Source organism: Rhea americana, unplaced genomic scaffold (genome assembly GCF_003343005.1).
Source record: "Rhea americana isolate MKP2758 unplaced genomic scaffold, rheAme1 scaffold_161, whole genome shotgun sequence".
Taxonomy (NCBI): domain Eukaryota; kingdom Metazoa; phylum Chordata; class Aves; order Rheiformes; family Rheidae; genus Rhea; species Rhea americana.
The window spans coordinates 1,790,875-1,801,511 of NW_028185717.1; the positions used below are offsets into that span (position 1 = coordinate 1,790,875).

Consider the following 10,637-nt stretch of genomic DNA (forward strand, 5'->3'; position numbering starts at 1 on the left):
ATCTTGGTTTGAAATCAAAAGAGTTTGTATAAAAAAAAAAAACCAGAAAACAAAACTGCGGTTCATGCTGAGCTTTCTTCAGGTGAAACACTAGATTGCTGTCCTTTCACCTCGTTGCCTTGGTAATGGAAATTTATTGCCTCCCAGAGTCAAACTTCCGCATACTGGTTACTACTGTTTAGAGCACTTCTGGGTCGTCTCGCTGCCGCGCTGCTCACTCCTTAGCAGCGCTGTCTTGCTTTATACGAGAGTCTTTYACTGAAGGAACCGAGGAGCTTGGTAAGTTTGGCTTTCGTTAGCTGTTCGAAGACCGTGTGACTGTACCTCGGGAAGTCTTGGGGTCGACACCAGCTGTTAACGCGACTGGCTGGTTCCGCTGCGTCCGAGGTAAATGTGGTGAGGGTGCTCTGGGGTTTCCACGCTAATGGGAAGGTGTGTGCGGTGTCTCAGCGATTCTTGACGCGTTTGCCAAGGAAGCTTGTCCATCTTGAGGTATTTGACCTATAGCTGATTTTATTTACCTTTCGTATGGTAATAGCAGAAGAACATTTAAATGCTTAATCYGGTACGTCGGCGTCTCTGGCCTGTGCTGCATCTGCTGAAACGYTGGTTTGCAGATCCGTCCCGGTGCTTTTCGGACTTGTCTGCTCGTTGAAAGCCGAGCTGCTGTGTCCAAGCTCGCGTCGAATGCTCTTCCCGCCGCGCGTGCTGAACGCGCCGTAGAAATTGCTGCCCTGAGAACCAAACAGGAGGCTGGCACCTGCGGTTTTCCTTCTTATATCAGAAAACTGTGTATTGCTGTGAACTGATTTTTGATACGTATTTAGAAAGCTACTAAAGCTCATTCGAGCTGGTGTTTACAGTGCAGCCATTTTCCTTCAGTGGACGTGGGCTGAGCTCCCTCCTGGGTTATTCTGCAGGGGGGAAAACTGCACAGGTTACAGCAGTATGTTTTGCCCAGGTTCTTTCCCTGCCGTCTCCTTAACGCCTCCTTRAGCCTCCCAGCTCCGGGAATGTTTTATTAATCCAGGAGCAGGAGGTAGCTGTGTGTATTTGGTTTTTTTTTTTTTTCCCCTCTTATTTGAAGTGACTTTACTTTTCAGAGCACCAGAAGAAAGTAAGTCTTGTTCACTTGAAAATGTGGATTGTGCCCGTAAACATGGGTTGTAAATCTGTAAGCCCGTCGTATTCCTACCTGCTCGTTGGCATGACCTTGGGCTGCGCTTCGTTCGTCAGTGAAGCTTTTGTTGTCGGATGGGCTTTGAGTTTCGCTTGGCTGACTTGGTGCCACYGTACCCAGCTGGGTCTTTTGTAAAAGACACATGGCAGTGTGTGAATTACTGATATATATATATATATAAAAAAAAAAATCTGTAGAGAGGTTATCCTTTAGCAAAAAGCTATGCGATTTCTGCCCCTTTTTAAGGGAGCAAGAACACACAAACTTCATGTTAATCGCAGGAAAGCAGAAATAGATATGAACGTGGCTGATGACGGAGTTCAACATGAACGCCTATCGAAGGCCTCCGCGGCGGCGCGCGGGCGGGCCGGGCTGGGTCCGGCGGGGGGCGAGGGAGAGGCCGTGCGCGGCCCGGCGGGCGAGGCGTCGGACCCCGGGAGCGCCCCGGAGCGCCGGCAGGAAGCGGGAATTCCGGAACTTTAGAGAAGGGGATGAAGTTAAGAAATATACATTATTTTGGACAAGGCACAGTTTAAAAAATATATTTACATTTTTAACAGCTGAGCTTTGAATTTCATTCAGTGATTATTCATCTGTCTRTATCTTACAGAAGTGGAAAGCAACTCCCTATAGAGCTCAAATAAAGTTCGGATCATTGGTAGTTTAAGAAGAAAGGGTAACCTAAATAAATATGTGCTATAAGTAAATGCTCCCTTCATACAGTGTTGCATTTAGGAGACAACTGAAACTTTTTTTCCTAAAACTGGTGGAATTTTTTGTCTTTCTGATATTCATCTCTAAAGAAATATTGCAAAACTCTTGAGACAGAAGAGGTAGCTTGTGTATCTTAACTGTATAAATACGTATATTTGGCAAATTCCTGGAGGTATTAGTCCTCTGGAAAACATAAGAGAACAAATTTATTTGAGTCGTTTAATGATTAAGGAAAAACCCTCAAATTATATTTTGATAGAAGTGAAGGATCTGGGGGAGTGGGGTATTTCTTTGATAAATATTTTCAACTGTGAGCAGAAACRGAAGAGTGCTTTTTATATATCCACTTACTAGGAACACTAAGTCATTTAAGGGTGGATACGCTCGAAAAGTGGCTGCTCTTATTCAGTGTCAGTATTGCAGCATGTCAATCATTAGCACCAGTTCTCTGTGATTACTAAATATGTGTATAAAACAGAGGAAGGAATCTAGGTCAAAAGCTTCCGTCTGTGGCACTGGGGAAGTGGGGACAGGAAAACGGACCATGCTGACTCCAGATCCCCCCGTCTGCTGTCAGAGCTGGGATGACTGCGGCCAGCGTAGCAGTCGCTTCCTGTGGACGTGCAGAGTGAAGCTATGAAAACACGCAGCGCTGAACACAGTGACCCTGGGAGGCCAAGTGTTAGTTTGCTGTGGGTAGACTGGGCCGTGGACCAGGTGGTAAGTGACCACCTCTTTCCTCTGTTCACTGGCTTAGGGGGGCATTAGGTAGAGCCAGAAGATGAAAGTCAGTTTGTGCTGGCAGAACTGCTCCGTGAGTGCGTGTTAGATGACTGGTCACTTACAAAAGTCTTTCAGTTAAAATATTCACCTGCCAATAAACTTTTTCTCTGCTGGATTTGTGTATGTCAATGATGTTGTCSAGTCAGTTTAATGTCCTTCTGGTCGGTAGCTTATTCAATTCATGTGGTACCTCAAACTATTTATCTTTAAAGAACTCCTATGATTACCATAGCTGTTGTTACTTTGATGCTTGAGGGAGAGCATATATTGTGGTTAGGCTGTAGCATTGCTTGGCAGAGCCTGGTTTCCCACTTCTGGTTACTGGTTTGATCAATCTCCAGTTAGTGCACTACGGAAGCGTAAAAGTTTGTGTGGTGAAACCTGATCAGGAAACCTTGTTTTTTTTTGCATCATGTTTCTAGTTTCCTAATCCAGGTCCTCATGGAGCTGCACTGGTGAACAGAAAGTAGATGGGAAAGAATGGTCAAGCATAGGAGAAAGCTAGGAGATGGYCTCCTTGAATGGCAGTGTCATTGGGCATCACATGCACATGCATAAATGTAAAGACAGTGCTTCCCTGGTAAAGCTACTTGATGTCCAGCAGTCAGCAACGTAAGAACTTTTTAATGCAGGAACTTTTATCAAGACCATCCGTTCCAAATTGTTTGTGGCTTTATGCACTTTTTTTCGTATCTTCTTTCAACTGTCTGCTGCTTAGGCCGAAGAGTGCGGATCTACGTTGTATAGAAGTCTTACGTCTGATCATTTTTAGCAAGTTAAGACTTACAAGTAGTTGGAAAAAGTAGACAAGCTTACCATCTAGGACACCAACTGCATCCTTCAACCTCGTTGCTCACAGTCTCCCATGCATAGGATCCCAACCAGAGCCGAAACTCCGCAGCAGGTGTATCACTTCCCTTTCTCCTCCAAATTAGTATTCTCATACACTTCTCTACTTCAGTCTGAGATTTTCCTGGGATGGCATACTAAATATGGTCAACTCTTTTCACTCTTTTCAGGGTGTGTCAGATTTTATGCTTGTATGCATACTACTGGACTTTACTGCACTGGATTACTGACTCATGTCTTGTGCTTTTCAGAGACATCAAACATCCTGCAGAGCAGGAGCAAACAGGAGGCTTTAGCTTTACTGGCAGCATCAATTGGTCTTGATTTACAAGTGCCTAATTCTGGAGTGAGAACTTTTTGGCCCTTTTTGATATGTAGACTGAGACCAGTTGACACAGAACATTTTTTGTGCTTTTATATGAGAATTTCCTGATCGTGGAAATCTAGGTGTTAGGAGTAAAAATAAAAGGCAAATCAACTTTTCCCGAGCTCAATTAAATGTTCTTSGGTGTTGTAGGCATAAATCTCAAATTTCTAGGCTTGGTTCCACATACATTTCTTTTGCATGGAAATAGTTTTTTCAGCAGCTGCCTCCATCTACCCTTCATCCCCGGCTGTCCATTTCTTCCTCCCCTTGCCTTAGTTTTGTTGGTATGCTGTTTGTGGGCTGCACTGGCCCAAGGTTTTGACCTAGGTACGAAACAACGGGGCAAGGTGGGTTGGAGGGGAGCAGTTTAAGTTGGCACTTTCCACTGAAAGAAATGTACATGTAAACATGGCCTTAATCTCAGCAAGCAAAAGTACTGCTTAACTAAAGATTAGCTCAGGCTCAAAGCTGAGAAGGGATCCCTTTAATTTGGTGTTTGATTTTTGGATCCTGGGTCTGCTGATTCAGAAATTTTCCATGTTAAGTGATCTTGTCCAGTCTGCTGTCTGTCCTTATGTCTTGGGTTTACAAGAAGAAAACAAACCAAATTATGAATTTTCTTTTCTTGAACAGCCTTTTCAAAGAGGGGAAGGTGGAATTTTGTGTCAGGTAGTTGGTGCTCTCTGTTTAAAGTCTCTCTTTGTGCCTAGCCAAGCAATCCTTTATCTGATTTTTGAGGGACAATGAGGTGAGATTACCTCTCTATTGCTGCAAAAGATTAACTGCTTCCTCTACCTAGGGACAGCATACTTGGAGGGAATTTTCTGAAAAAAACCTTTCTGAAAAAGATACTTTATGTTTGCATCCAACTCTGATTAGGATGTCTCTTTCACTAGAGAAATGTGTGCAGTGGTAAATACCCATGTTAATCTGTCAGTCATCTCCACCAAGCAGAGTGTGGAGCTGCAATGGCCTGACATAAACCTCAGTAAAATCTGTTCTTCTCTGGAAATGAAGTGACAGAAAAAGTCAAGGAAAGCATGCAGCTATGAGTGTCAATTTTCCTATGGAAATACTAGATTTGGGGCAGAAGGTCCCCTTTTAAATGGGAAGTGATCTGCTTTGTTATAGAGTGTTTATTGTAGTTACTTACTGGAAGGATTTTTAATGTTGTAAGGTGTCAGAAGAGCTTATTTATTAATCTGAACGACTTACATCTGTCCTTATGTTCTGAACACAGAACGATGCTGTGGTGTGCACCATTCAAAATTTTTGAATTTTTGAGTGTGCTTGCAACACTTGCCCTCTTGTTACTTGAGGTGTTTTCTTTTCTTTTGTTGTTTCAATATTGCATATATTTCAACAAATAGTTGCAAAAGCACTATTACTTTGTACTTCATTGCTTGCAGACAAGGAGTACCAGGTCTGAAATCTGATCTGCTCCTGCTGGGTGAGATGAAGGAATATTTAAGCAGGGGCTGCAAAATGGAGGCAGGGAAGGACAGGGTCACATCATCTGAAGGAGGTATCTATTTGACTAAAATAGCTTTATTATCCAACCTCACACATAATGTCACCAGATCATTTTCTGGGTTAGTTTAAAAATATGTATTTCAGAGTATAAAGTGAGCGTGGAGGAATTAGTCTTGAACTAATCTATTCAGATAGTTTAGAGTCAGGTAGCGTCTTTTGGGTCTAGTAGAACCTGAATTTTAGGGATCGGACAGTATTTGGACTTCCGCTCGTGAGTTTTTTTTTTTCATGTTGTTTTTGATTCAGTTAATATATAGAGGTGATCTTAATGCAGAGAAAAGATGCCACTCCAACAAAAAGTACGAATACTTGTTGGTTTGGGGCTTTATGGGAGGACTTTTGAATACCATTCAAAACATAGTTACATATTCAGGACCCGAGGCAACGGGCACAAACTGAACCACAGGAAGTTTCGTATAATATAAGGAAGAGGATCTTYCTTATATATGAGGATCTTCCCTGTGAGAGTGGCAGAGCACTGGGGCAGGCTGCCCAGAGARGTGGTGGAGTCTCCTTTTCTGGAGATAYTCAAAACCCGCCTGGCCSCGACCCTGTTAACACACTCTAGGTGACCCTACTTGAGCAGGGGGTTGGACTAGATGATCTCCAGAGGTCCCTGCCAACCTCACCCTTTCTGCGATTCTGTGACCGTTAAAGATCCCTTATTCTGTCCCTCTCTGCTTTGTGTTATGACTTCCTGTCCTTCAGTTCTCCTTCAAWAAGGTCAGAATTATCTGCATTTGGGGCATTTTTGCCATCCTACTTTTCTCTTCATAAAGGAGTTTTCTTGACCCTCCTAATCCACAAGTTTAACTTTTGTCTAGAAAAGTTGTTGATTTATGTCACTCTTGAATTTTGAGCATGTGCTATTATAATGCCTCAGAGCAGAGTATTGMTATTACCAGGTTGAAGAAAGTTAAATAAAATACTCAGAGCATTAACTTCAAAATTCTGTCAGCATAAATCTGCTATTTTCTTCTCCACATGCATTGATTTTTGTCCACCTGTTTGGTGGACAATTTTGTGCTCTTTTGCTAAGGCATCCTGTTTTCTCCATTTGAAAACTCCTTTGTACAGTGTAACTGCTGCTGGAAAGAGTATGAACAAACAAATTTTTGGAAAAGATTTAAATCCTCAACTTTTTGTTCGTTTGTTTTTAACGCAACATGTTTAATGTGTTGGAGGTTTGCCAACTCTCCTTGCAGACAGGTTGAATAAGACCAGCCCCCATGGATTTCTCTCTCTGAAGTATTCTGTTTCTGGCTCCTTCCAGAGGAATGGTATTAGACTGGACAGGCGGTGGTTTGTTTCTGTAGTGTTTCTGACTTTCCTAATAATCTCAGAAAACCTCGGATAAGGCTGGCAAATCAGTATCTCTCCATTAGCTCTATTAAGCAGATAGAGCAGGTGGAGCATGATCATGCCAGGATAAACCTGCGGGAGAATGTTACTGTTTTCCAACGAAGCTTCAAGGAATGGATTCTGAAGTGACAGTAACTGATCTTGCAGTTTTGGGAGGGATATTAGAAGAGAGAAAGCTGTAATTGACATCGGTGACTGTGAAATCTTGTTTCTGTAGGACACWCTTAATTTTGGTGATGTCTTTGTTTAACAAAAACTAGTCAAACAGGATGAAAATACTGTTGATATCAGTGTTTCCCAGGACTAAACATAACGAGATGATAAACTTGCATATTGCTAGGACATCAACCTGCTCATCTTTGAAAGTTGTTTTTGAGCTTTGTGTATATCAAGATGATGAGACAGGTTTAAACAACTGAATTCTAGATTTTGAAATTAAGTTTTTTTTATATTGTACCTTTTTAAACCCTTGAGATCGCTAATCTAGACAAAAACATTATGAATGTTTTACCTTGTGTTTTAAGAGACAGCTTTACAGTCTAAGCAGAATGAATTTCTGTGGAATATACATTAAATGAACTAGGTTTCTGAGGATCACTTAGGATTTCAAATACCTTGTTCAGCAAATTGTCTTTTATTGCTGTTACTATATTATTCTATTATAGCATTATTACTATTATGTTATTACTATTACCCTATTTTTGTTCAATTCTTACCAGCTTTGGTAAGATTGGATGTTTTTCATGTTTGCGTCCGGGCTGTTCTTTAACAGTTAGATATACACCTCTTGGAAGTTTTTCCTTTCAAAATCTAACCTAGGAAAAACTCCTGCTATCTGAAAGCTGAGTTCATTCACAGTTTAACCTCTTGTAAAGTGATGATCTTGAAAATCAATTACTGAATAAACATTAAAYCTCTCTTCTTTTTTATTAACAGGAGGAGTCTCGTATCCTCAGGGTAAAGGTGGTTTCTGGCATTGATCTAGCAAAAAAAGACATCTTTGGAGCCAGGTAGGTGTTTTGCATTGAGTATTTTGTGCTTTTAAACACAATACATTTGAGCAAGGACACTGTAATTGGTTATAAACATAATGAGAGATCCTAGTATGTGATTACAACCAATGCAAATTATGGAATGTTTGTTGGCAAGAAGGCCACTAATCACACTAAGGACCCTCATGCCCTCTGGAATATCCCCTCTTCCACCACAGGAAACAGTTCCTTAGCTCATCTGCTGCCCTAGTTCTGTCAACGTGTGAGGAAGCACTCAAATTTTGGCAGGTTTTGATAATATTTAAAATTCTCTCAGCTGTCTCCCCATATGATCCACATGATGCAGGAAAAACTGAAAGCCAGCAGCACCCTCTCTCCTGATTTGAGAAAGCTCCACTCTCTCTGCTGGTTTTTAGTACCAGTCTCTCTGGTGCCTGGTGTCAAAGTCTGACTTAATAGCCAGACTGAATTTTCTTGGACTCTTGGGCATATCTGGATACCACTGSTGCAGTTCCTAAGAATGGTACATTTTAAATAAAAAGTCAATAAAAGCATTGTATCTTTATTTAGCTTATGCTGTTACAAATCTAGTGCAGGAAAGACTTTKGCTTGAACTGTGCTTTTTTATTTTGGCTATGCCGAGTCCAGGTTTTGTTTTTGGTTGAGCCTTGAATCTACGGGTGTGTTAAACTGAGACCTGAGAGGAGAAAGAGCTTTCCGGAGTGCATGGGGCAGTCTGCCCGTGGTTGTCTCCCTGTTCGTGTGTGCATTGAAAGATGGAGCAAACAGACCATAGTTTGCACTGGTCTTCGAGCCAGAATAACTATTGCAAAATGAGAAAACTGGTTTTAAGTGGTCAAGTGGGAACATCTAGACACAGTCACTTTGTTCTCCAAAGTCTTTTGTTTTGAAAGAATTAGTCACAGGTGTAAAATGCACATATTAAAAAAGGAGGTGGAATAGCTTTCCTCCAAGCCTAGGCTTGTTGTGTAAATAGTGCTTTAAAGAATCCGATCGTTCTAAGGTAGTGAGTGAGGGACAAACTGGTTCTGAAGCAGAAAAGCATTATTTTTTTTTCTGAAGGCTAATTCCAAGTTTGACATTCTTTGCTGATTTCGGTCAGATGTATGAAGAGATTCTTTACTAAAAATGTCCCCAACTATATAGAAGTATCACTTTAAAGTTAGCGGTAGCCAGTTTAGCTCTTAATTAAATGACTCTAATTTCYGAATTTATAATTAAGCCTTCCTGTAGACTTCCCTGTATATCTTTAATGATGCCTGCAAATTGTTCATTAGCTTGCCTATCTAGCTTGAAACTACATGAAAGCGGCGATTAAAAGTTTAATCGACTTTAATTTTTTTTTGTGAAATTTGCAACAAACGTTCCTTTGGTAGCTGTATGCAGAATATGGTAAGACAAAGCTTTATTATTTTCTTCCCCTAAATTTGCTATTTTGAAGAATAGCTTTTGATGCTAACCATAAGCAACAAAAGAAGCGGCTCATGTGTAATCAGACGTAGYGCTTGCTGAGTAGATTCGTGGTAGTACTGTTACTAGTGTGCCCGGGTTGCACTATAGGAGTACTACTGCTTGCTCTCGCTGCATCAGCACGTACCTCCCGGGACTCGCGCTCTTCGCCTGCTCTTGCAGTTGGAGTCGAGATGCTGCAGTACCAAAATTCGAGAGAGGAGGAACAAAATCTGGAGAAAAGCAGGACTAAGGCACAGAGAAAATGAGATTTTTATTGAAGTATACTAACCACAGAGTTAACGTTTTTATGTGCTACCTTTGCTTTTTCTGTATCTTGTYTAATTCGGCCTTCTTGTATGATTACGGATTTTATAGTTACTAGATATATTAATTGGATGAAWTTTCTGCATTTTTTGAGCTTTAAATTTTATCACTTATTTTGAAAAAAGCAAAACTTTTAGTTGAAATATAAAATCTGCTTATTAGAAGGAATTTTATGTAAATATTGAAGTGCTATGGCAAATTCACAGAAGTAAGCCAAGAAAAATGGGAATCTCTTTAGTACTCATTTGATTCTTTAAAGGATTGTAGTATCTCCTTCAGCCATACTTTTTGTAGATGTTTTGTAAATATTTAAGAAGTCTTATTCAAAAGAACTCCTGAAACTTACTCAGAAATTGAGAAATAAAAAAAAAAACTGCTTTCAAAATTCACGTAAACTAAGCGAAATTTGAACAGAGTTCTATTGATGTAGTCCTTAAATATTTAAATAAATTGGCCTCAAGTCGGTAGGTTTTCCATAAAACCAAAGAGTTAAAAACATAAGTTGGGAATATGTTTTTAACTTTGTTTCGAACAAACTGTAGTAAAAGCGAGACTAACAGCATCATACATCACAAACGTAGTGAAACGCTCGTGTCGTTGTGCTGACAAGCTTTCGGACAGTGTTTTTTGGGGGGGGGCTCGCGCTGGATTTGACTTTCTTTGCTTGTTTYAAGGGCCTTGCTGAGACTTCAACATTTCATGCTGCTTGAATCTCAAGTATGGTTTGAGTCATCGCAACCAGRATCGTTCTAACGTGGTCGTCAGTGTGTGTTGTGTAATAATTATCCTATGGACAGTTTTGTTAAGGATCAGTGTGGAATAGATGATTAAATTCTTCTTTGGAGGGGGGGGGAGTATGTAATGTTTGAGCTAAGCATGAGGGTGAGGAAAGCATGAAGTTGTAAAGGCTGCAAAAGCGGCTGTTGGCTGTAGAGTGCGCGTTCAGGATCCCCGAGCAGAACAGTCAGTAACGCTGTCTCCGGGTTTCCTGTCGGCGTGGATGTAGACCCCGACCCTTTTTCTTATACTCTCCCCCTCTGTCCTAACTAACTTTTGTCAA

General features: G+C 40.9%; 1 protein-coding gene across 3 annotated transcripts in view; it reads left to right on the forward strand.

The window, feature by feature from the left end:
* The first annotated feature begins 237 nt into the window (after positions 1 to 237).
* The window catches only part of NEDD4L (NEDD4 like E3 ubiquitin protein ligase), a 161,684-nt gene continuing 151,284 nt past the window's right edge, over positions 238 to 10,637 (forward strand). The window contains exons 1-2 of one of the 3 annotated variants that reach the window (XM_085300180.1): positions 238 to 279; positions 7,725 to 7,798. The gene's annotated coding sequence lies outside the window, so the exon portion shown is untranslated. The remainder of the gene's footprint in view (positions 280 to 7,724; positions 7,799 to 10,637) is intronic. The other 2 variants (XM_085300181.1, XM_085300182.1) reach the window with 2 other exon arrangements.